The sequence below is a fragment of the Rhinopithecus roxellana genome, chromosome 2 (genome assembly GCF_007565055.1).
Source record: "Rhinopithecus roxellana isolate Shanxi Qingling chromosome 2, ASM756505v1, whole genome shotgun sequence".
In the NCBI taxonomy this organism is placed as follows: Eukaryota; Metazoa; Chordata; class Mammalia; order Primates; family Cercopithecidae; genus Rhinopithecus; species Rhinopithecus roxellana.
In genome coordinates this window covers 6,672,772-6,699,507 of record NC_044550.1, presented here as the reverse complement: position 1 = coordinate 6,699,507, position 26,736 = coordinate 6,672,772, and the positions used below count along the sequence as shown (strand labels likewise).

Below are 26,736 nucleotides of genomic sequence, written 5' to 3'. Positions count from 1 at the left end.
AATCAACAAATGTAACCCAACAAATGTAACACAGAAATTAAGGGAAGGGGGAAACTTTTATGATCTCAAAGATACAGAATAATAATTTGATACAGCTTAATATCCACTTATTATGAATATAAAATAAAATACTTAGTATATTAGAAATATAAGAGAACATCCTTTTTTATTTTTTTAAGATGGAGTCTCGCTCTGTCACCCAGGCAGGAGTACAGTGAATGGATCTCGGCTCACTGCAACGTCCGCCTCCTGGATTCAAGCAATTCTCTTGCCTCAGCCTCCTGTGTAGCTGGGACTACAGGTGTCTGCCACCACACCCAGCTAATTTCTTGTATTTTAGTAGAGACAGGGTTTCATTCTGTTGGCCAGGCTGATCTCGAACTCCTTGTCTCAGGTGATCCACCAGCCTCTGCCTCCCAAAGTGCTGGGATTACAGGCGTGAGCCACCGCACCCGGCCAAGAACAACCTTAACACGATAAATGTATATATAAAATTTAGATCATAATAAGTTATCATTCTTAATGGTGATATTAGATTTAGACCCTATGAGAAAAAGAAAAATATGATCATTATCACTATTTCTATTCTATATTATATTCTAGTTCCTAGCCAGGCAGTACACTAGGACAAAAATAAAAGAAAATATCAAATACTAGAAAGGAAGAAAGAAAACTGTAATTCATAGAAATATAACTGTTTTCATAGAAAGTCCCTCATAATCTAAAGAAATATTATTAAAATTAGTAGTAAAATTTGCAAGGTAGCTGAATATAGGATCACCATACTGAAAAAAAGGGAACTTCTATTCAAAAAACTGGAAAACATGCTTAATAATTGATACTGTTTACAAGAGCAAAACAATAAGGTACCCAGCAATAACTTTAACAAAACACATGCCAGATTTTTAAAGAATTTTTTCCATTTCATAACTTAAGTAAAATGCTATGAAACTACCTAAAATAAGTAATGATATATGCCATATCTCTTAATAAAAAGACTTAATATAAAGATGACAATTCTCCCAAATTCATCTTTAAATTCACTGCAATTTCAATTTAAAACTTGAAAAGCTTATTATAAAATGTATACGGAAGAGGAAAGGACCAATAGATAAGATTTTCCTAAAAACGGAGGAAAAGAGGAAGGGAGTCATTGACCAGGTATCAAGACTCACAATAAAACTTCAATAATTGAGGCAGTGTAATATTACCACAAGAATAAAAACCAGACCTAAGAAGCAAAATTTAAAAGCTCAGAAATAGACCCTCATGTATGTGTAGAGAAATTTGATATACAACAGAGCTGACATTAATGGACAATTACTCTAGAATGAAAGGATAAATACATTCGATAAATTGCATTTGGACAATAGGTTATACATAAACAGGTTACACATATTTATATAGAAAAAAATAGAATTGGACCTTAACTCACACCTCACAAATAAAATTCAATTACAGATAGATGAAGACTATTAAGAGAATATCATTATGATGCTGGGGTAGACAAAGATGATTTAAAAAGGCACAAAAATTATAAACCATAAATTAAAAGAATGAAAAATTTGACTACATTAAAATTGAGAACTTGTCACTAAAGCTACATAAAAAGGTAAAGTAGAGAAACCCTTAATCATAAAAAGATGTCTGCAATGCATTTAACTAAAAATTAGCATTCATAATAAACAAAAAAAATCCCTAAAAGTCACTAAGAAAAGAATAACCAATCTAATATGAAATCAGCAAAAGAAATGAACAGGCACTTCACAAAGTTGGCAAAGGAGAAGAACATATGGACAAAATGCATGAAAATATGGCTCATGATCATTAACAATCATGAAAACATCAGTTATGATCCCGGTAAGAAATTTTAAACCTGGGTATTAGCAAATATTTAATAAATTTGAAAATATTAAGTATGGATTACGATGAGGTACAATAGGAATTATCCGCATGCTGCTGGTAGGAATGTGAACTACTTTGGAAAACAATACAGCACCATTTTATACATTTAAAAAAGAGCACCTTGTTACTGGTGCACCAAGAGTTAATACAAGAAGCCCATAACATCATTCTTTGTAATAGCAGATACATAGAAATATCCTATTAGGAAGTAAATGGAAAAATAAATTGTGATCTATTCCCCAACAGAATATCACACAGCAATGAAAGTAAGTGAAATACATCTTCAAGCAAAATGGATGAATTTCAAAAACATAAATTTGAAGGGAAAAATAAAACGCAGGACACTACCTAAAAGAGTGGTATTTTTATAAAGCTCAAAAACATGCTGGTTAGGTATACACATATCTATGATAAAATTATTTTTTAAAAACCAGTGAATAATAAACACAAAACTCAGGTTAGTGTTTACTCAGATGGGAAGGAAAGAAGCCAAATGCAACTGAGGAATGCATAAGAGGCTTACAAGGTATTGGTGTTACTTTGTTTCATAAGCTGACTATTGGATGTACAAGCATTTACTCTATTATTATTATACATCCTTTAAGAGAAGAACTATTTCATTTAAAAACTTTACATATATATGTGTATATATATGTGTGTATGTATATGTGTGTGTGTATATATACATATTTTTTTTTAAATGGAGTTTTGCTCTTGTTGCCCAGGCTGGAGTGCAATGGCACAATCTCAGCTCACTGCAACCTCTGCCACCCTGGTTCAAGCGATTCTCCTGTCTCAGCCTATCGAGTAGCTGGGATTACAGGCACCCACCAGCACGCCCAGCTAATTTTTGTATTTTTGGTAGAGATGGGGTTTCATCATGTTGGGCAGGCTGGTTTTGAACTCCTGACCTCAGGTGATCCACCCACCTCAGCCTCTCAAAGTGCTGGGATTACAGGCGTGAGCCACCATGCCTGGCTAAAACTTCTATATTTTTTAAAAGCAAGGAAACAGCAGGAATCAGACAAACGGTTTTCTGGCCCAATCTCTGCTACTATAAGGGCCTTTTCACATAACACAGAACCATCTTAAATCTCATTTTGCATATCAAAAAAGGGTTTCAATTAGATTCTTTTAAGGTCACTTCTGCCATTGACTACAAGGATTTCTGCATGAATAGCTTTTTGCCTTTAAATAATTCCTATAGTTATTAAGTAAAACTCAGAACCATAATAACAGAAAAATGATTGGGGCTAATTTGCATTTCTTTTATAAATACAATAAAATTATATATCAAAGGTAACGGCCAGTATTTGTAAGCAGTAAAAACTCCTGTTTATCTTTCTTTTCTTTTTTTTAAATAAAAATAACATGAAGTAGTTCTCACCTATTCAAGACTACTTTCATTTTGGGGTCCTTCACATTTTGTTTTGTTTTGTTTTCTGAGCCTTACGGAGATTTCATGGATATAACTGAAATATTAACACTTACCTTAAAATATGAGTGAAATTAAATAGATACTCTGCTGGTAGAATTACAAATTAGAATGACTGGAAAGCAACTGGTGATACATATAAAAGCCTTCATATAAATATTAAAGGACCTATTCATAAAAATGTTCACTGTACTATTATTTATGATAAAAATATGGAAAATGTATAGGAATGAATATTTCCAGTCATTAATTAAAATAGTATTTTGAAGAATACATAATGATATGAGGAAAAATTCATAAAATCATTTCAAGCAAAAATAAAATACAAAATTAAAATAGTAATTCACACTTTTGCTAGCATATCTAAAAATAATTCAGGAGAAAGAGTAAAGGAAATATATCAAAATGGTAACAAATACCAGGCTCTAAGTGGTACAGTTTCAGGTGATTTTCTTTTTCCTTTCTGGCCTTTTCCTGTATTTTATAATGTTTCCATTGAACACATATTCATTTAATAATCAAGTCTTGCAGAATCAAGACATAGCAATGTAGTAACTGAATGGATTCTGACTCTGGGGTATTACCAGTTTTGTTTTCTACCATTTTAATGAGCACAGTTTAATAGAAAATTTCAATTCTGATGTTGTTCTCTAGACAGTATTAAGTAATTCTGCTTGAAATACATCAAGATTCCTTACCACAACTAAAACGCATATACAAGTAGCTAAATAACCGCATTTGCTGAAGAATTTTCTAATGCAACTGAGCTGACGAAAGAAAAAAGAGAATGAGAACACTTCGTGTTTATTATGTAAGTAAGCAAAATGATACCAAAATTTACTTAGAATTAATCTTCACTTCATAAAGAAAAAAAGCCCGGGAGGAAGGAAAGCACAATGGTCCCAAACAAGAAAGCTGTCTTAAAGGCTTATGATGCATCACCATAAAATTTGCTTTTAACATAAAACAGTCTTGTTTTACTATTCTTTGATAAAATATTTCCAAATATTTCCTTGCTTTTCTTTCTTATAGATAATATAAACATTATTAAAGTGATTTTTAAAATAACTTATACCTCAAAATTATTCTAATACAGAGGACATAGTGAGGAAACAACAAAAATTTCAAAAGAGAAACCTTCAGACTTCCAAAGAAAAAAGGCTATTCTTTTTTTTTTCCCTGTGTCTTTTTATTTTTTATTTTTTTCCATTTACTCATACATGATATTTTATATACTTGTGGGATACAAGTGATAATTTTTTACACACATAGAATGCGTAATAATCAAGTCCGGATATTTTGAGTACCCATCACATCTGAAGACAAGAAGAGAAAGCAAGAAAGTGAGTCTTGGACCAGAAGCCAGAATATACAGGTTCTCTATCTAATATTCCACTATGTGTATTAATCATAGGACCTTCCAAGATGGACTGTCACTTAGAACTTACTGAGTTCAAATTTTAATGATTATAGGAATTCTATAAAACATCACTGAAGAAGGCTCTTTGGCCTGGCTCACATTTTGGAAACTCACCATCCTATAAAGCAATCTCTTTCACTGAAAAAAGAAAATCTATTTCCCTTTTACTTTCACTCATGGATCTTGGGTTCTGTCCCCTTAGAGTCATATGAAACAAATCAACTCCCTTTAGCAATTGGTAATCCTTCACATATTCAAAATTAGCTATCACAATAACTCTATTTCTCTTTTAAATGTTACACCAGTAAGTTTAGGATCCTGTACGAGTCTCTACATATAGTCTTTCCTGTGCTTATTATTTCTTTTTCGTTTAATATTCTAATTACTTTAGAACTCACTAATTAAATTTTCATGGCTAATTTGGTGAATCTTTTTCACATGAACTTCATTGAATCTAAATCTACTACTTTGTTGTAAATGTGTATGCCAATACTGGCATATTTACTAAGAAATGCTACCCAAATTGTACTAAACCAGGCCATGTGACTTTTAGGAAAATTGATCACAGCAAGAGTTTTTATTTTAAGCTTGGCATATTGAGGAGAACAATAGTTCTAATGCTAAAGTTGCTTGCACTCAGTTATTACATGCCAAAGATTAATATAACATTTTATAGATCATTTTTTTTTGAGACGTAGTCTCACTCTGTCGCCCAGGCTGGAGTGCAGCTCAGCTCACTGCAAGCTCCGCCTCCCAGGTTCATGCCATTCTCCTGCCTCAGCCTCTGGAGTAGCTGGGACTACAGGCGCCCGCCACCACGACCAGATAACTTTTTGTATTTTTAGTAGGGATGGGGTTTTACCATGTTAGCCAGGATGGTCTCGATCTCCTGACCTCGTGATCTGCCCGCCTCGGCCTCCCAAAGTGCTGGGATTACAGGCGTGAGCCACCACGTCGGTCAAAGGCGATTAATTTCTAACCGTAGTAATAATATTTGAAACAGATGTCTATCTACTTTGAAATTCAAATAGGATCACGGTTTACACAGTTTAATAAAACTTTAATTAAGGTTCTGCAGTAGTGTAAACTGATCATGTCATGCAACTAAACACTTGTTTAATATCAAAATCTATTCAAGCTTCACTAATGCTAAAGTTAACCAGATATTTCATAATTCATCCAAGGGAAAATGTCATTCAAATTAATAAAAACATAAAATTTACCCTCTTATTTCATTACATAAACTTTTTTTTAGAAGCAAGCATTTGAAATAGAGATGAAATATCTTAAATTGGAAAAAAAGGAAACAACTTTGTTTCTAAAGAGCTTCTTTTTTGAAATTAGGCACTTATATTTTGATATGAACATTTTGCGATCAAATAATTTTGGGGCTTAGAAACATTTAATAAGAAAATAGTTTCTCCTTAAAACTGATCAATTAACTGTACGTTTTCCTCAATCTGTTTTAGGAGGGCAATCTCATATAGTAACCTGGTAAAGTAAGCTGAGTGCCAATGCCATTTAAGACATCTAAAAATAAAGAACAAGAGTGAACATTTATTGAACAACTATTATATGCCAGGTATTTCATGTAATTCCCATAACATCCTTACTGAATCGGTATTCTTATTATCTTCATTCTACAGATGAGGACACTGAGTGGGAGAGCTGGAATACAAACTCAGATATCTGCCTCGAAAGCTCAGTATAGAACCATCTACACTAGTTTTAGTCAAAATACAGAAGAGAATTTTTTTTTCCTTTTTCATGTCCCAGAATGCATTTTTAAAACAAATGCAACAAATTATACATTTAAAAAATTCTAAGGTTCCTCACGTACTTTAAAAATAAAAATTTCTACCATTATGAAAAAATAAAGATCAGAGCCGTACAAAAGAAAGTCAGTTAATCAACACTGACCAAGCATCTTTTGGGTTCTATATTCCATTTTGTAAAATACATAGAAAGAAATAGAAGCAGGTTTTGACATTTCATACAGTTAAAACTGTGCGGACAGAAGTACACCAACAATTCAGGAAACTAGTAATTACAAATTGATTTTGTAAGAACAACAAGAACAGAGAAGAGTACATAAGAATGGAAGATAGTGCAGGCAGAGAAAGGGAGGGACTGAGTCAAATGGAATGAGACGAACAGAATATTTTCCCAAAGTGAATTATGAATCAGGTTCCAAAGAAAGAGAAAAGCACGAGAAAAAATTCATAAATAAAACTTATACATGTTGGGTATAAAGGTTATCCAATTTTTTTTCATTTTTAATCCAACTTCTAAGAAGAGAGTCCACATAAAGCGGACTTGCCTTACTCTGTTTCACACTCTTTCTCATTTCTGATTCAAGGGTTTTATTATCATGAACCCTAACCCATTCACTATAGACAAGAACATTTTTTGTTTTTCTTTTTTTCTTTTTTTTTGAGACGGAGTCTGGCTCTGTGGCCCGGGCTGGAGTGCAGTGGCGCGATCTCAGCTCACTGCAAGCTCCGCCTCCGGGGTTCACGCCATTCTCCTGCCTCAGCCTCCAGAGTAGCTGGGACTACAGGCATCCACCACCTCGCCGGCTAGTTTTTTTGTATTTTTTAGTAGAGACGGGGTTTCACCGTGTTAGCCAGGATGGTCTCAATCTCCTGACCTCGTGATCCGCCCGTCTTGGCCTCCCAAAGTGCTGGGATTACAGGCTTGAGCCACTGCGCCCGGCCATTTTTTGCATTTCTTAAGAACCTCAAATGTTTTCCTTAATAGCAAACAATTCATGTAAAACAAGCAACTCTGCAGTTTTTAGTGGAGGCTTCCTATTTTATACTAAGAGCAAATGCTCCAGGATGAATTTCTAGGGGCTTTTTCTGTCCTCTCAACCGTATTTTAGTTAGCTTGATAAATATAATTTTCCTGTTAGCATATACTGACGGGCCATAGGGGAGGTTGCACAGAAGCATGATGAGATTAAAAATTTGGTATGGCTTATCTAGAAAACACCTCTGAAATCCCCACACATATAAATAGAGTTGACTGCTATATGAAAATACAGTCTCTTAAAAAGAAATTACTAATCAACCTGAAAATAATAAGCATGTGTCAGGTTTCCCAGACATTTTCAAGAAATCTGAACATTTAAACAATCAGAGAACAGTATGAATAAATAATATTTTAGGAAAATAATACAATGGGCATTAACCTCTCAAAGAGGGAACCAGTTCAACTGCATAACACTTCAACCTGGTTCAGTTTTTGTTTTCATATTACCAAGAGTTTTTAAAAGAGACTTCCTGTGGGGAGTCAGAGAAACAAAGACAACCGATGAGGTACACAGGGAAATTATCCCTTATTGATTAGTGAAAAGTTGTAATCACAGAGACTAATTTATCGTGTTGCTGGCAACCTCTGTGTATTTTTTATCTCTGGTAAAAATTAGCCATTATAATCTAATACAGTCAAACATGAAACCACATCTGACTTCTGAACAAAATCATTTCAACAACTGCATTAAAAGTTCTTAGCAAATAATTCTAAGAAAAAAATACAGTATTTATTGTGGCAGAATTATATTCTACTAACCAAAATAATTTGCGACTCCCAAGTAATGAGTTTATTCATAAAATTGTGTAAATGGTACCCTGTATAATTATTAGATGTGTAAGTATCAGTCTCATATAAAGAATTACAAAATCTTAGAGCTGAAAGGTTTAGAAGGGACTTAAGTCATAAACACTCCCTTTTGTCTCTGAAATTCCAAAACCACCAGAAGAAAAAAGGTACAAAGATGAAACAGTTATGGTACCTTGCTCTAAAGGAACTAATGCTATATGCTACTATTATTAACCAAGAAAAGATTTTCCCATGCCAGTTAGCCAATCTTCCATTTTAAGTGATCAGCCCAGATTCTAGATCATGACCTTCCCTGTCTCTCAATTGTACGCTCTTTTCAACATACTACTTGACTTCCTCTCCTGAAAAAGAGAACAGATGTAAAATGCTAAAATAAGAACAATAAATGTATTGAAACATATTACTCTATCTCATCCATTACTGTGATGAAAAATTACAAACAAAAAATTATTTGACCTGAGAAATGAGAACACAAAGAAGACTTGAATTATATGAGATTAAGAAAGTTAAAGTAAAAAATAATCAACTAGTCCTTCCTTATTATATGGTTTCATAATACAATTAAGAAGGGTCATTCAATGATTTAAATGGCAGGTAAAATTAAAACAAATAAAAGGAAATACCCTTGACATGCATTAACAAGCCTCCAGAATACACAAAGTCACAGAACAGAGGGCGCATCGTTAAATCCAGTAACATAATTTTAAAATAAGCTGCATCATTAGTGAAGCAAACATCTGATTATTTATGTTCAACATAAATATAATTTTCCATAATGGAAAAATTATATTTTGGAATCTAAGGGGTCACTAAGGAAGCTTTCTATTTGTTACAAATTATACTATACCTTATTACATTTTTGCAATATTCATATTCCTTTGAAAAATCAAGTGGTGACTACTGGATTAGCAAAAATGTGTTCATTTAACACAAAGATAGTACCTGTAATATCAAATATTTTAAATATTAAGAATTTTAAAAAGCAAATTTGCTATTTTACTTTTAACATCATTTTAAACCTTGCTTTCCTCATAACTCCTTGACTATATGTAAAATATGTATTTAATCTAGTTATTATGGAAACTAAAGATTTCTTTTTTACAATAACTCTGCCTCAGCTGAACTCCACTGCCACAGCCAATAGGCCTTACTGCATTTTGCTCTGCAAAAAAAATAACAACATCATGCTGAAGACAAAGGGGAGGTCCTCTCTGGAAAAAGTTTGTGAAGATATGAAGCCAGCTGGCTGGCTGGCAGACGATGACAGTATGGGCAGGCTGCAAACCAGCCTGGAAAACTGCTGCAGTCATTTCATTGCCATCCACTCTGGTGCATTCTGATAAATCAAATCAGAAGGATAAACTATAGGTAATATCTCTATTACAGATGATGACTGGAGTCACTAAAATGTTAGAGAAAATTTAATCACAGGAGTTATGAAACTCTTCTTGAAAGTTTTTATTGTGGTTTTTAGTACATACTTTCTGGTCTTCCTGGTAATTTAACATCAATCCTCCATCAAGTCGTACAATGAGTGTATGTCACAGTGCTTCCTTCAAAATAATGTTTAAGTTTAAAAATATCATTTCAGATATTATCAATTGATTTCAAATGAGTCTTTTTCTTCATCTTGCATCCCTCTACCCTTAGCAAGTTACCTGGGCTATCCAGTTCCTCACATTCACTAAAATGTCACCGTAGTTAGACAATAGAGGGATCAAACAGAAAAGTCAATATTAGTAAATATGTGGTAACTCTGCTCTAAAAAACACTGCCAGTACTCTCTGTATAGAAATGTTATATAATTGAAAGGGTAGAATAAGGGAGAGTACATCATTTAAAGTTCAAAATATATTTTTTCCATAGATTTTAAACATTGTCTCTCTTTATCCACCTCTCTCCTCAGGATATGATGAATAACCCGTCTCTATCTTGAAGGCTCTTTAATTATCAACCTTTGTGCTCTAACAGCACCTTCCACATGGAATTACCATCTCATACAGCTGTCACACATGTCTCCTTGCCTCAGGGGTCTTTCAAGCTCACGAACCACCAAGGCTGATTGTCAGTCATCTTTGTTTCATCAATAACCAGTAGAATATCTGGCTCTAATAGACCTCCAACATTTGAGTATGGATTTAGAAGCAGAGGGTCCTACATTAGAATCCAGCACTACGACTGGCTGAACCTCACTGTGCATTAAAATCCTTCATCTGTAAAATGGGTTGACAGTAACTACTATCTTCAATGGGACCGGCCTAGCACACTGCCTAGCACATATAAAAGAAAACCACCGTAGCCTCTTGGGGGTGTGTGTGTGTGTGTGTGTTTTCGGCTGTTACTTGTATATAACTGCATTTCAACCATCCACATTAAGTTTAAATGTCACCTCTTTTATCCACAGCCCCTCATGTTTCCCTAATTTCGGGTTGTAATTATTTCTTAGCAATCTGACAAATTTCTAAGGTCTGTGTATGCTAAAGTATAAGGTCACGGAAGAATTTAACACATATAATCATGGGAGGGGGTCTAGCTTTTAACTTTCTTTTTAATAGGGGTAATCATGTCTCGATAAGTTAAAACTTGTGTAGAGCCTCAAGGGAGAAACCAGTCAATATAATCCAATGGATTTTTTTTAAAGCCCTTGACAAGGTACTACCACAAAAGTTATTATAATGAACTGAGTCATCATAGGATTCGATGAATTTTTACTGGAGAAACAAAGACCAGTGAAAAAAGGAATTATTTTGGCAGGAAAACCATAAACAGGGAAGGTGCTGGAAGTAGCCTTAACATTTGTATAAATGATGTAAAAGAGGAAATATAGATTAAATTTTCCAGGTCTGCAAAAGATACTAACTTTTTCCAGCATGTGAAATGCCAAGGCAGTGGGATAACCTACAAGATTTCCAAAACTTTATGAGTTACTAGGGGGAAAAAATCAAATAAGATTCAAATTGAAAAACTAGAGGGTTACTGTACTTCTCAGGATAAAGGCCTTAGTTATCACAAAAAGGATCTAGAAGTCACCTCTGGGACACTGCATTAATAAGTTCCTGCAGCCAAAAAAGCTAACAACGGCACAGACATCACTAGAGAAGAGAAAATATGGTTCTCATCTTATTTAACATCAGAGTTCATCTTTACTTGAAATACTACATGCAATTTCTGGTCTTACATAGACTAGCCCTCCAAAAATATCTGCTGCTGAATAAAAAAAATCTATAACCTTGCTTTCACCAAAAAAAAAAAAAAATAGAAACTGAGGAAAATTCAAACAAATAAAAATAAAATAAATGATCAGGTGAACCACAGGACAGCCATATAAACAAAAACAATAAAGATCAGCATTCTTTCGTCTAGAAAGGTGAAGGCTGCAAGGAAACATTATAGATGTGAAGACTCTACATACCCCATAAATGATGGACAGCATGGACAAAGCAGAGTGCTAAGGACATGCTGCCATACTTCAGCTAGAATACCCACTTTGGTTGAGGAGAAATATGAAGTGAAGAAAAGAAGCTAAAATCTAATCACTTTCCAAATATAGCAGTTTCACTAATGGCTGAGCACTGTGGTTTAGATTGAAGATAACTAAGATATTTGGAGGACTTAATACCAAATTTAAAAAGTAAAATCGTAAAACGTCAATTCTAGTCTTCCCTAACATATTCATTACCAAAGACAGAATAACAGACTGAATCAACTTCACATTTCATGTTCTCAACTTCTCATTTTGTCTTTCCCATATTAAGTCTACTTGTGCTCTGAATTATTTTTTGGTAGTGTATCATCTGTGATTTTTTTTTTTTTTTTTTTTTTTTTTTTTTTGAGACGGCATTTCACTCTTGTTGCCCAGGCTGGAGTGCAATGGTGCAATCTCGGCTCACTGCAACCTCCGCCTCCTGGGTTCCAGCGATTCTCCTGCCTCAGCCTTTCAAGTAGCTGGCATTACAGGCTTATGACACCATGCCTGGCTAATTTTGTATTTTTAGTAGAGATGGGGTTTCACCATGTTGGTCAGGCTGGTCTCGAACTCCTGGACTCAAGTGATCCAACCGCCTCAGCCTCCCAAAGTGCTAGGATTACAGGCGTGAGCCACCCTCCCAGCCTTAACTGAATTTAAACATCTTTCTCTTTAGAGCAGGACTAAATCATCTCTTTTGACACACTTTACAATATGGTATCAAAATCACTCATGTTGCATAAATATTTAATAATTCCATTTGTAAGAAAGACATTATTCACAAACTACAGATATAAAATATTATTGTTAAACTGCATTACACCTTCCAGGTTTAGGACAGATGAGCCACAAAAGGAATTTAGAGGCTCATGGTAAGTCAGGGTGCATGCAAGTATGTTTGAAGAAAAATGTTTAAGAATGCATAACAGCTTTCAAACCACAAGTATAATCACGTGAAATTTCAAATAAAAGCTAGAAAGGTGTTGATGAAAACCTGTAAAATGTAATTATAGGTTTTTGTATATCAGAGATTATATAAAGAAATAAAAAGTGTCTAGATCTAAGTAATATCTACAATATATTTTATATAATACATGTCTGTGCCATTTTAGGTTATTTTTGCTATGGAAATATATTCCTTTGAATGTTCAAAACAAACATTTCATAAAAACATTTTAAGTGAAACTACATAATCAAATAAGTGATTGCATAACCAAATAGAAATGTATCTTGCTCTTATTAGTTTATAATGTTACTAAAATATATTAAGATTACACCTACAAAATACCAAATCATCATTCCACTTACTCTAACTTCGTAACTTCCAATCAGAGAATGATGGAGTTAGTAAAGAAACACTCTTGATGTTCACAATAGAAATGAGTGCATGTTTTGTTTTTTTTTTTTGGCTCAGAGAAAAAGCAGTTACATAAAATAGCGTTTTTTGATTAAGCGCAAATGTGAGAAAAATAGGAAAAAATGAAAGGGGAGGGGAAAATCATAAGGTGAGGAGTAAAAGCGAATGCAAGTGAGCATTCCTGTATTGTTAGGATTTGGGGGAAAATCACTGCAATTCTGATACTCGGATTGTGGTAAATAAAGCAGAGTTTTGTTTTGTTTTGTTTTTTAAGGAGAAGGTGAGTTTTCTCTTTAAACTGTTAAGTCTGAGTTATTCAAGAAATAAAGACATTAAGTTACAGTCCTTGTACCAAGCATATCAAATACACCCCATGCTAATCACAAATAAATTTCAACAGCTAAAAAACTTGAAAATTGAGTTATTCAAAACAATTTTCAATGTTTTTGTGGCTCCGTAAATCAAGAGACTGCAATTAGAAGAAAATGAAGAAAATGTACTACACAAAATCTTTAATGTGGCTTGAAATATTCTGTATTTCAAGACAATGTATTTATAAGAAGTTTTGGATTGTCTGCCATTTTTATAAATACCTTTTTTCTTAAGTAAGTGTCAAAAGTCAAATCGTATGAAACATTTTTTGGAAGACGTTCATTTATATATGGCTGTTTATCTCAGTCTTAACAGACTTCACAGAATGCTGAAATGATAAAATTTAAATAATTTTATGTTATCGAATGAAGAATTTTTTATAACTTCTATATTTAAGGAGGAAGAATATAGTATCCATAAATATGCATAATTATGGGGTAGGAAATACATAATTTGCCTACAAAAATCACAATGGTTTGATGACTGAAGCAAGGAGTGAATCAGGTCCGTTGAGAATTACTAAGAAAAACATAATCAAACATAAATGCCACAGCATACAAAGATCATTTTCCAAATTGTTTCCAGAAATAGCTCCTAGGTTACCATGAAAAGCTAATTTAATTCAATTAAACTATGTAGTATGGTTTTTCTCTTCAGAGAGGGTTTAAATATTTTCATTTGCTACAGATGTTAACGATAAGTATTTAAAGGAGTGAATTGATTTAATCTTGAGTGAGATGCAGATTCAAAGCTGTTGAATAAGGACTTTTGAACGAAAACAACTTTTACTGACACATATATTCTAACCACTAGAGCATCCATTATGTATGAAGTACACAAAGTAAAGCCCCTAAAAAAAAGGACATTTGTTTACATTAAGTCCTGTCATATAAATTCAATATTAATTCCTACTCAAAATTATAGGACAAGACAAAATATTTAGAGACAATGTTTGTTCCCCCATATTAGTACATCATTAGAATCCTACCTCGAACATGCAATGGTGGGAAAAGATTTACAATTTAAAATGTAAATAGTAGTTAAGCTAAATTTATTTTGGAATAATTTAGGTTTCCCTGGATACCTTTTCCACGTTAATCTCAACATTATATAAATTCATTCACAGTCACTCACGATGAGTAAGTAATGCCTCCACAACAGCCTGGTCGTGGGTTCTTCTGAGTCCATCTGGCTTCTGGCTAGAAGACTGGAATGACTCATAAAAATGAAGCAACCTGAGGTCACCTACTCCAGGTCTTTTAAACAGAATTGCCAACTGCTTACCAGGTGGTTCCAATTTCCAAGAATACTTAAATAAGGGAGAAACTCATTCTAGATACACCATTTTATTTTTATATTGTCTCTGGCCACAGAATTTGGTAAGGAAGGAAGCTCTTTTGAAATGCAGATTACCAATCATCTGAAGGCCAGAAATCACTGCATGTCTTGGATTGAGAATATTATATAAATAAAGTCAAGTGAAAAAGAAAGGAAGAACACAAAACCACAGTATATTATGCTCTCAATTCAGTAAAAAAAAAAAGACCCAAAATGCTAATGGTGGCTACTTCTGTGGTAAAAAAAAAAAAAAAAAAAAAAAAAAAAAAGTGACTGATTTTATTTTATTTGAGTTCCCTGTTTCCCAAGTTCACTTCAATGAACATTCTTTACAATTGGAAAAAATAACGATAAGTAACATTTTAGAAATTATACACGGTAAAGCTCATGCTCAGTGAGCTGCAGAGGCCCAGTACGTACTCACAGGTATAGGGCTGAAAGTCTTTTACTGGGTAGCGAAGGAAAGCATTCATTTTTACCTTTAAAAAGAAAAAGAGCTTAAAAAAAAAAAAAAGACAGGAGCTGGTTTCCTGTTCTATGATGAGTGAGATAATTGTAGGAACAACTCCTGGCAGTAAGAATGATCCCTTCATTTCAGGAGACAATAAACTGGTGAAAATGTTTAGCCAATTGTTTGTATCAATTTTTTTTCCCATAGTGAGTTCTGAGGAACATTAAATCAATGATATACACAGGGAAAAAATACAAGTCCCACGGTCAAATACCACTTTTGGGGACTGTCAATATTAATGCATGTTAATACAACAAAGACTCAGAAACGGTTGCATTTAAAAACATCAGAAATTGCCAGATGTCATTATTTACTTGCTTAGCAAACACTTCTGTGGTGTTTACTATGCACCTGTCATTGTTCTGAACACTTTTAAAAATCAAAATTCTAATCCTCAGACAGCCCTATGATGTAAATACTATTATTGGCATTGACATTTTACAGAGGATGAAACAGAAACACAGAAGGTGGAATAACTTGCCCAAGGTCTCACAACTAGGAAATGATACAGCCACGATTCAAACCTAGACAAACTCCCACAGTTAACCAGGAGGCTATGCTGCCATCCATGAGATCCCTCTTGGGCTGCACACCTAACATTCCATGAAACCACTGTTCCATGAACCACACTGGGAAAACAAATGAAATCAGGTAAAACATACTGTTACACATAAATTCCTTATCTGGATTAGTCAAGTAGCTCATATTACTTCAAACCCCAATTTTTCATTTACTGTGTGACAAAGTAGAAGTAACAGTGGTGTTAGACTTTAAAAAAATTCTAGAATGTAATTATTAAACAAGAGAGGTTTGATTAAATTATGTTCCCTCTCTGTTGGCATTTAATTTTATTAGGCATCACAATTCAAACGAATATACTCTCAAGTGCCTCTTAATTTCCAGAGGTTTTGTGTGGCAAGATTATTGGCCCAGTTTTCTTCTTCATGTCTATCAAACGTTTAAAATAGTCTAAGAAATATAATGAGCAGGAAGATGAGGAACTCTGTGATCTTTAACTAACAGATTACACATTAAATATGTTTCAGAATGCATACACTGATGTAGATGGAGTCACTGATGCATGATTAAATTTAAAATGAAAGTCACAAAATGATATAGATGATCTTATTTTCATTTAAAAATACATAGCAATGCATAAGAATATTCCTAAGGGATACACACACACATATACATACAAACATATATACAAAACTATTAATTTTAGGTAATAGTATAAAGCACTTTATTTTCTTAAGGTTTATATGAAATTTCTAATTTTCCTGCCAAGATTTATTGTTTGTGTCATCACTGGGAAAAGTTTTTAATATTCAAATATTAAGAGCCTGAGTAATAAATGCAGCTTAACAAGAGCCACTTAGACATGCCCTTTCAGCTGCTTGTGATCCTGAGTAAATGATAGTCCCTCCTATTACTCTCTACTGCTGCACCCTGTTTATTTTTTTAATAGACCTAATCACAAACCTAAATTGTAACTATGATGTATAGTTGTTTATTTCCTGCTCCCTTCCCAGCCCTCCCAAACCGTGGCAAACATCCACCTTTTTGCATCCACAATGCCTAGTACAGTGCAGGGTCCTAAACAGTGAATCTATAAAGATACACTGCGTTTGTGTAAGAGTGAAGGAAACAAAGCACATGGATAGAAGGTACACAGACTATCAAGTCACGAGATGTTCCAATAAACTGACTGACAGTATTTATATAAGAACTTAGGTTTGTGCATCATTCCGCATGGACAGAAGCATATAATCTGGGGTGGAAAGCAGATGTCCAAAAGAGGTAAGGGAGTATGACTCTTCTCATCAATCCAAGAAAACTTCAAAGAAGAGGCTTTCAGAAGCTGAATCAACAGAAAATAGGACTTCAATTGACAGAGCTCCTGATAAGCTGAGGGGACTGATTTATAAACAGACAATATAAAAGGGTGTGGGCAGGAGTGGAAAAGAACCCCAAGGGTACTGCAGAAAATTCAGGTTAGTAAAAGCAGGGAAGTTATTCCGGAGATTACCAGAATCTGGAAAGACAGAGTTACATAGAGAAGGTTACCTTGGGAAGAACAATGACTTTCAGTGTAGGAATACAGGGAGCCCAAACTGATCTCACAGAAAGGGAGCCAAGGAAATAAATACTCTCACTCCCCAACCTCCCTCTACTCTCCTGCTGTGGCTCCCCAGTGACCTAAGATTTTAGAAGTCAAAGTTGTTCATCCAGGTTATTTTCCCTGCAGAGAGCATGAGGTAGAAGGGCTGAGAGTGGTTCTGGAGAGACAACCAAAATATATCTGACATAGAAGCCAATGGTAAGAACAGTTTTGGCAAAATGGGGCAACATATAATGTTCAGATACAGAAGAAACTCTTGACAAATTTAAGAGGATCAAAAGAAACCATGGAAGAAAATTACTAAATACATAAAAATGAAGCAATGCTACAACTGTTTGCAAGCCCATTTGAGCACTGCACCACGTTCCATAATAAGGGGAAGGATTTCAGGATAATCCTCCATTATGTGGACTATCATGGCTAAATGTGTATTGGAAAACAGCAGAATAGTAGCTTGTTTCAGAAAAAAGAATTGATGATAATTTAATACATTTTATAGATGGTCATAAAGTGTACTAGTTAGATAAAATTCACTGATTTCTATCAAGAGATTAATTTAGACAAAGGCACCATCATTACAGACTTCCTTGGAATCATTTTAGATTTGTAAATCATCAAATTAACTAGTGACAGATGTGTCTGTACTTGTTTAAGTTCCTATCTATCTAACTGCTATAAAAATGACTAAAATGTTTATCTCAAGACAGCCAGGCAAGAAACGTTATAAACAGATATATTGGATTGTATCTTTTTTCCTTTAGCCGATAAGTAAATACAATCTCCAGAAAAATCATTTCCAAACTTGCTACTTAATATCTTCCAAAGCTGATGCCACATGCAGCCATATCCTTGTTGAAAGACAGGAAAAAATAAAATTAGCTGAATCAAAACTACTGGCCTCTAAAAGAGTACATCCAACAGCACTACACAACTATTTATTGAATGTCTACTATGTCCTAGCACTTTGCAAAGGGGCTGGAGCACAATGATGTGTAACATCCCAATCTAACAATGCAGACTTTACAATGAATTCTTTCAAGAAGCATCCAAAGATTTCAAAGCTGAGGGTTAGAGGAAAATGACACTCAGACCTGATTAGAGGAATTCTGCCTTGCTTCCCCTTTTTTATACTGACAGACTTCACCAAAAATGAAGTGAAGAGACGCTCATTCAAGGATGCTCACCACTCTGCTTTTCAGAAAGAACCAACCATCTCAGTGTAGTCAAGGAATCATCTCTAGCATTAAGAAGCTTACCGCAATACTTCCTAGGACATACTATACGCTCTCACGTGGAAGAAGCTTGCAGCCCATGAGATATTTGAGATGAGGTAAAGAGGTGGTATCTGGGAACTCTAAGAAGGTGCTGAGGTCTGAAATTCAGAAGTAAAAGTAACTCTTGAACCAGTGAACTGCTGCAATGTAGATCCTGGCACACCCCCAGCCCTCAGCCCCGGAAATAAAAAAAAAAAAGATGATTCAACTCCATGATTCTTCCATTCCATGATAAGAACAATGTCTGATCAGTCTCTCAAGGTTCCACCCTTGGCCAAGCCAACAAACTCTTCAGCTACATCATTTTCATAGCCTCCCACATGGCCTTATTCAGGCACTCTTGCTCACACTACATACAGACACGCTAAATCATATTTGTTCACTTCTCTGTTTAAAATCCTCCAGGGTGTTCAACAGAATGCACTTTGAATAAAACGCATACTTTATGCCATGAACCTCACCACCTCTCTGACTTCATTCCTACCACTTCCTCTAATTGCCTGAGTCCAGCCTCCCTGGCCAGTGAGTGCCTAGCTTGCTACTCTTAGAGACAGCCCTAGTGCGTCCTCTGCTAGGAAGTTTTTTCAAATCTTCATGGGGTTGGCTCTTTCTTGTTACTCAAGAATATCCTTACAGAGGCCTCCCTTGACCATCTCATATAAAGTAGCCCAGTCACATGCTGTCATATCACCCTGTCCTGTTTTCCTAACGGCAAATTTCACTATTGGAAATAATCCTATTCTTGTGTTTGTTGATAGCTCATTGTGTTTTCACTCTCTAGAAGTTCAATAACAGCAAGGATCCTGTGTCTCTTATAGTCACAGTGTCCCCACAGTGTATAACAGTGCCACACAAAGAGTAGGCACTCAAACATTTAAGTAAAAATGAATGTAATTAGAATATTGGCATGTAAGTGGATGTCCTGAACATCATGCAAACAAGTATCGCCTGATGTAAATCATACATTATCCCTTCTTACTACTGTGATGGGCTTTAAAAATACCCAGAAATAACATAACAAGTTGTCCTTTTTGTCTACTCCTAAATTTGGGCTTATTTCTCTCTCTGTACTCTATCCCTAAGAAGTTTTATTTTCACTCAAATTATTAAGTCATTATAAGTGACTTTTTAATCTACCTTTCTACCCACAACCTCTCCTTTCCCTGAATTCTGGCCTGCCTATACATATCTCAACAATTCTACTTCAATTTCTGCCATCACATAAAATTCAGCATATGGAAACCTGAAATTATTAATAGTATCTCTAAGGCAAAATCAGTTTTTCCTTCTGTCCTTAATACTTTTACCAACCATCCTTCGAATACCCATATTTAAAAGCTATAAATGATCCTGACTGTGAAATTCAAGAACTGGAAGAGACTAGAGGACAACAAGTAAAGTGGTCTCCAAGATTTTTTAAAGCTGTGTTAGCCTTTTTTAAAACAAAAGCTTACCAGGAAGTCTGATACGTAAAACAGATGAATTTGCAGTTGTTCTGGGAGTTAAACTGGTAGTCTCTGAAGAAAACTTCAAAAAGAACCACTAACCTGGTCCAAACTTCCTTTTTCTTCTCCCTAACCCCCTTCAACACACACACACACACACACACACACACACACACACACACACACACAGAGAGAGAATTATAGAGCAGAAAATATAAGTCTAGAGACCTTAAATCTTCTTTGCAGGTAAGAAATAGTAATTCTGCCCAACACAGTGATCACCCAGAACAATGCCTACCACATAGAAACAACTTACGAGTCAAGGTTCCAAAAGATCAGTATTACCTCGATGCTTACATGCATCAGAAATGATTATCAGTTACTGCAAAGTTATACATTTCATGCATGGTTTTTACAGGGTGACATGAAATCTTCAGAGTTTAGAGTATAACTGCCAGCTTCTACTTATAGACATATTTACCCACTTCAAGTGAAAGAAGTCAAACATGAGTCCAGTGAAAACAACTGTGGCACCGTGAAAAAAAGTAAGTCTCAATTTCATAGCCATCCTAGCCTCACTTTCTATTTCTGAGCATGGTTTTCAAACTCTCTGGGCCTCATCCTCTTCAACATTATTAACGTGTGTGACGACATGCTAAGACTCTTTCAATCCTAAGTCTAGGATCTGCTATTACACTATTCTAAAGTATTTCCCTTGAGCTACTGCATCCACAAAGAATCAGTATTACAAGTTAGAGGCAATTTGGAAAAGAACCAATCGTCCTACATGGATTTCTTGAGTATCTATCATATACCAGGTACTGGGCTGGGCATCTGAAATTCAGAGAAAAAGGAAGAAGGGACACTGTCTCACCTCAATGAGACAAAGGCCAACAAAGAAGCGCCTAGCAAGTAACCATATAGGGTGGACACCAAAAAGTGGGGCACTCAGAAGCCTGAGAGGCAGAGGCACTGGTGAGGGGGCTTCTGAAAATCAGGAAGGCTCTGCTAGGTTGGAGTAGGTGACAACTGACTCTAGATTTGGATCATAATACGAGTTGAGTGCTCAGAAAGAGCCGGAGGAGGTGCTATATATGGCAAAAGATAAGCACATTTTAAACTGCCTTATACTTTTAAACAAATAATAGTAAGTCAGCATTTACTGTAATAAAAATACTTTATCAGGCCATCTCTCACAGTTCCCAAAGCTTATGAGGAAAAATTTAAGTCAATTTCCTTTTAATAAATATTATTTAACGACTGGAACATTTTGAGAAACATACATAAGCAGGCCGTGGCAGCACGTCACTCAGGGACAATAATCTAACAGGGAATTTCAGACAACCTAGCCTAGACTAAATGCTGGGCAGCACCTGGCAGACAAGGTGGCAAAGACCCTATAAATAGTGATGATTCACTAACATGACATAAATCAAGATTTTAACTCACCAAAAACTAACATTTTGATTTAAAAACACAAATCAGTGCCATTAAACTTCATCAGCGGCCTCTAGCACATGAGTAATGAGATCATATCAACTTATATCATGTAACTAAAAGGAAAGGGTGGTTTTCTAAATGGTAATTCAGATTGGACAAATAACACACTGTATCAAGTTTTGTAGCTCTAGGCCATATTTTGCTAAACACAAAGGTACATTATGCATGACTAAAGAAAACAGTGAAAATCAGAGCAATTAATATCCCAGCTATGTTTCCCATAAAGACATCACTACTATGATCTGATTATAACAAACTTTTTTGCATTGCACAATGATCTAAGTGTATAATAACTTACATATTTCACTAAGATGTAATATCCTTGAAAACATCCTTATAATGAAAGTTTTTCCAAAAGCATTATTGATCCCTGGAATGTCTCATGTTTTAAAACTACTGACAAATCCTTTACTATTTTCTTTACAGTTAGAAATAATTCTTCTTGATCACTAGTGTGTAAAGAGGTATAAAGTACAAAGACTGAATATTTTCTTAAATACTAACGTCCCAGTTGACACAGGACATTTCCCATAACTTGCCCAAAACAATAATTAGGAGAGTTGTCACTGGAATCCTAAAAATATATGTAAGAAAACAGATTCGTTGGCATCAATTTAGCACAGCAAGAGATTTCCATTAAGTGCTTTTTCAAATTATTTGCAAACACTTTTTAGCTGAACCCTCTCATTTCCATTGGAGTCTTTGGTGTTTCTTTGCAGAACTCAGGAACCTTTTCTCAGGTGGCTCTGCTTCGCTGCAGATAAGTTTGGTATTAACACATTCTCTTTATTTGTTGGAGGTAATGAAACGGCTCTCTTCCTCCGTTTTCTTTCACTGGCAACTTTGTGGCCGCTCGTAGTCACTGACCTCACCTTGCTGGAAAGGTGGCTAAAAAAAGAGCAGTTCCTAATAACTCAAGGAAACTGCAGCGTTTCCATTCAGAACAAACAGCAGGACCCAGCTGGAGGGGTGTCCGCACCGCAGCGGACAACTTCCAAAGGCTCTTCTCCAACACCGCCAAAGACAGGGGGAAACACGGAGCCTGAACAGAAAGAGGGATGAGCAGAGAGAAGGGCGCAGAGAGCAAGAGACAGGGGAGCCAGGAAGACTGGGAGCGAAAGCCGAGAGAGAGAGAGAGAGAGAGAGAGAGAGCGACCAAAAGAGTGTGCGAGAGTTGACAGAGCGAAGAGGATGAAGGGACAGAGGAGGGAGACACTGGGAGAGCCAGAGCAGGCGGTGGGGAGAGGGAGACAGACGCACGGAAGGAAAGAGAGACCGCGGGGAAAGGCAAAGGATAACAATAAGGAGAGGAAGGGAGAAAAAAGAAGAGGGAGAGAATGAAAGACCCAGAACTTGAGAGAGAGGCACAGAGAGAGACAGAGAAGCAGGAGAGAGAGAAGAGACAGGCAACGGAAGCAAAGACGGAGCCCAGTCCGAGGAGCCGGGACCAGTACCGCTGCGCCCTTTCCCCCGCGGCAAGGCTGGGTCTCGGGAGGCGTCCGGGGCAGGTGGGTGCCTGCGGGTCCCGCCTAGGCTGGCCCTGGGCCCCCGCCCCACTGCCCCGCCGGGCTCCCTCCCATTTCCCGGATTCCGCGACTGCCCTCAGCTCGCCCTCCCGCCCCATCCCTCCGCTCGCAGGTCCCACTCCCTGCCTTGGCGCGTCCCTCCAGCTCCGAAGCACGTGTCCGGCCCGCCGCCGCCGCTGCCCCTGCCCCGACTCCTCGCCTGAGCGGGCACGAGGCCTCGGGGTCCGGGCAGAGCCGCCCGCGCACAAAGCCGAGGCGGCCACCGCCTGACCCCCTCCCCGCCGCCGCCGCCGCCGCCGCCACCGCCCCACGGCCGCGCAGCCCGCCCTCGCCCTCTCCCTCGCGCGCTCCGTCCTGCCTGGGGCGACCACCGCCCAGCCCCGCACCCAGTTGCTGCCCGTCCCGCCCCACTCCTCGCTCTGCCCGGCTCCTGCCGGCTCGGTCGCCCCCCGCGCGCCCGAAACTCGGCCACCCACAGGGGACGGGGCCCCGCCGCGCGCGCCTTACCCGCGGCTGCGCTCCCGGCTCACGCGTCCTCGGCGCCGCGGTCTCCGCACGGCACTGCCCGGCGCCCCGCGAGGCCCCGCCGACTCCGCGCCCCGCGCCCGGCCGCGCCGTCAACTTCTGGCCGCTCCGCCGCCGCCGCCACCGCGGGACTTTTTTTTTTTTTTTTTTTTTTCCCTCTCGCTCCTCGGCTGCCTCTGGAATTTTTTTTTTTCACTTGCCCTCTCCAGCTCCCACTAGTGATTGGAGACTGAGAGCCAAGTACTTAGCGGAGGGATTACACTTCTCATCGCACTTGGAGCGGCCCCAGCACCGCCGCCTGTGTGCGGAGCGCGGAGCCGACTTGGGGAGCGGCGGGGTGCGGGCCGCAGGCAGCCCGGTTCGAGGGGTGCGCTTCCCAAGCCAGTCCGCTGCTCAGAGCATCCCCAAGATTTCCATCATGGGTCCTGTCCTGGTTATGTTTAAGAAGGTTTCCAGAAAACCTCCTGGTTTGAGGAACAAAGATTCGTGGGATTATTGTACCTTGAGAGCTGGAAAGGGCTCGCAGAGATAATAGAATGTCGTGGATTTCAACTTTTCAGGGCCATAGACACTTTTCAGAAATTGATGAAACGTTGACACACCTCGTAAAAAATGAACACATCAAAATTATGCCTGCAGTTTGAGGTGGGAGTTTTAACAATCTTGAAATATATATAGTTGAGCGTCCAAGGAAAATGAAATATTTCCCTTCTACATATTTTTTGAAACCGTTAAACGAAAACTAACCACCACCAAAAAATAAAAAATAAAAACCCAAAAGAGAAAACCCATTCCATTTGTATTTGATGACAGTTTACAGTTAGTCGTGCTTCTTTTGGAAAAGCATGTAACGTCTTATACTTTGTGGTCTCCTTGCTAGGTCTTTTAAGTGTTGAAACACTTTCTAAGTGGGTAAATACAAAGTAAGCTAGTTCACAGTCAGAAGATTTGGGGAGAACAGTTAACCTCTTTAAAATCAGCTATTTTGCCAACTGTATTTCCCAGGGAGATATCTCGTGACTTCCAAACACTCTTTTCCTTTCAATACCTTTCAGCTTCCCACTCTCCAGCATTACTTATTTTCTCCTTTTGTAAAATTTTTTTCTTCCAAAATATTGACAAACCGTCTCTGGTCACCACCAAGTGTGTGATCTAAGTCATTTTTTTTAAACACTTTTTCACCCTGAAGTAACTTTCTTCCAATTTTCTTCATATCTATTTCTATATTCAATTCTTAGCCTACTATTTTCTATCAACTCCTCCTTTTTCTTAAATTGTTTCTATTAAATCTTTTTTAAACATTAAATGTAATATTTTTGCACTTACCAATAAAAAAATTCATTTGCGTATCAATTTATTTTGTGCAGCTTGCACTTAGAGCAAGCAGTGCCCCCGATGTTTGTTGAGTGTATGAAAATGTGGTCATGTTTTTTCTATAAAAGCAATGTTAGAGTCTCCACAAAGGTCTTTTTGCCCCATGATATATCTGCCTTGTGATTTCTGATGCCAAACTGGAAGAAGAAAGGTATCTGAAAGAAAATTTCCAAAGCAGGTGAAATTAGTCATTGGCATCATCTGACCTTCCTTATTCAACCACTGTTCCAGTCCCCAGTGCCAGTACTCATCCTCTTGCCCCAAGAATTCCAAGATAGAATCAATTCATTTTACTCTCATCCCAGTTCTTCCCTAATACCCTCACTCCCACCCCTTCCCCTTTTCCACCTCCTTTCTTTCAAAACTATAAAGGATATGACTACCTAGATAACCTTCTACCTGGTCCTCAATCCAATTTTTCAACATCTCCATCCTCTTCTATTAGCTAAGTTTTTTGCCGGGAGAAGAGGACTCGAAGACACTGTAATTAGAACTTCTACACCATTAAAATAAAAGTCAAAGCAAGGAATTATGAGCTATCACATAATTAACTAAAAATAATAAATTATTAAAAATGAAATGTGAGTTTAGAAATACGAGTTTTAAATATGGAAAATAAGATACCAAATTATAATTCCTTACAGAGTTTATGATTGTATACATAGAAAAGCTTAGAGAATTTACTGGAAATCCATAGAACTAAAAATGTAATGTGTTGATCATTGTCAATATCTAATCAACATTAAGCAAGTTTAAAGAGGAAAGAAACCTGAATCCTTTCTACTGTGTGAATTACTGATAATTTTTATTTGACAGCTGCATAATCTCCCTTAGAATTGCAGCACTCATAAACTGCAATGAAATAAAGCAGACATTATGCGGAATGTTTTGGAGCTAGGGGTATTGTCACCTGTATCTTTTCAGAAGTTGCGCTAAGGATTATCTTTCCTTGGCTTAACTTCTCCATTCAGCAAATATCTTCAGAGAATCTGCTGGGTATAAGATACTGATTCAGGGAAATACAGGCATCTCTGGATAGAGAAGACACAGATTGTACTTCAATCGACTTACAGACAAGGAGATAGATTTTTTAAATACCTTGTTTAAGTATATTTTTAAAAATTCCAAATCAGAGAACAAAGGAAATTCCTGTAGGTCTTCAGGATGAAAAAAAAGCACTCCAGGTGGGAGAAAATGGGGTTCAGGGGAGACTGTGCTTAAGGTGGGCCTTAGATGGTAGCATTTCTGTAAGCAGGAATGGGGAGCCTTGGAAAGAAGCTATTCAACAATCAACATTTTTGAGTGCCTATGACAAACCAAGCCCTGGTATTTGAGATTCAAACCCTGTCCATTCCTTCTTGAAACTCATAATACGGAAGAAACAAGATACTTAAACGAAAAAGAACTTTCTATGAGAAGTACATTAATGCATGAACACATAATTATTGGAGCATAGGAAAATGAACTATTCTGCCTAGAAATGTCAGGAAAACCTTCATAGAGCAGTCACATTTTATAAGGGTCCTGAAGGATCTCTAGAGA

General features: G+C 36.8%; 1 protein-coding gene across 1 annotated transcript in view; it reads right to left on the bottom strand.

Moving 5' to 3' along the window:
- The window catches only part of BMPR1B (bone morphogenetic protein receptor type 1B), a 416,951-nt gene extending 393,052 nt beyond the window's left edge, over positions 1-23,899 (bottom strand). Inside the window, exon 1 of the mRNA XM_030914734.1 lies at positions 23,803-23,899. The gene's annotated coding sequence lies outside the window, so the exon portion shown is untranslated. The remainder of the gene's footprint in view (positions 1-23,802) is intronic.
- Positions 23,900-26,736: the final 2,837 nt, after the last annotated feature.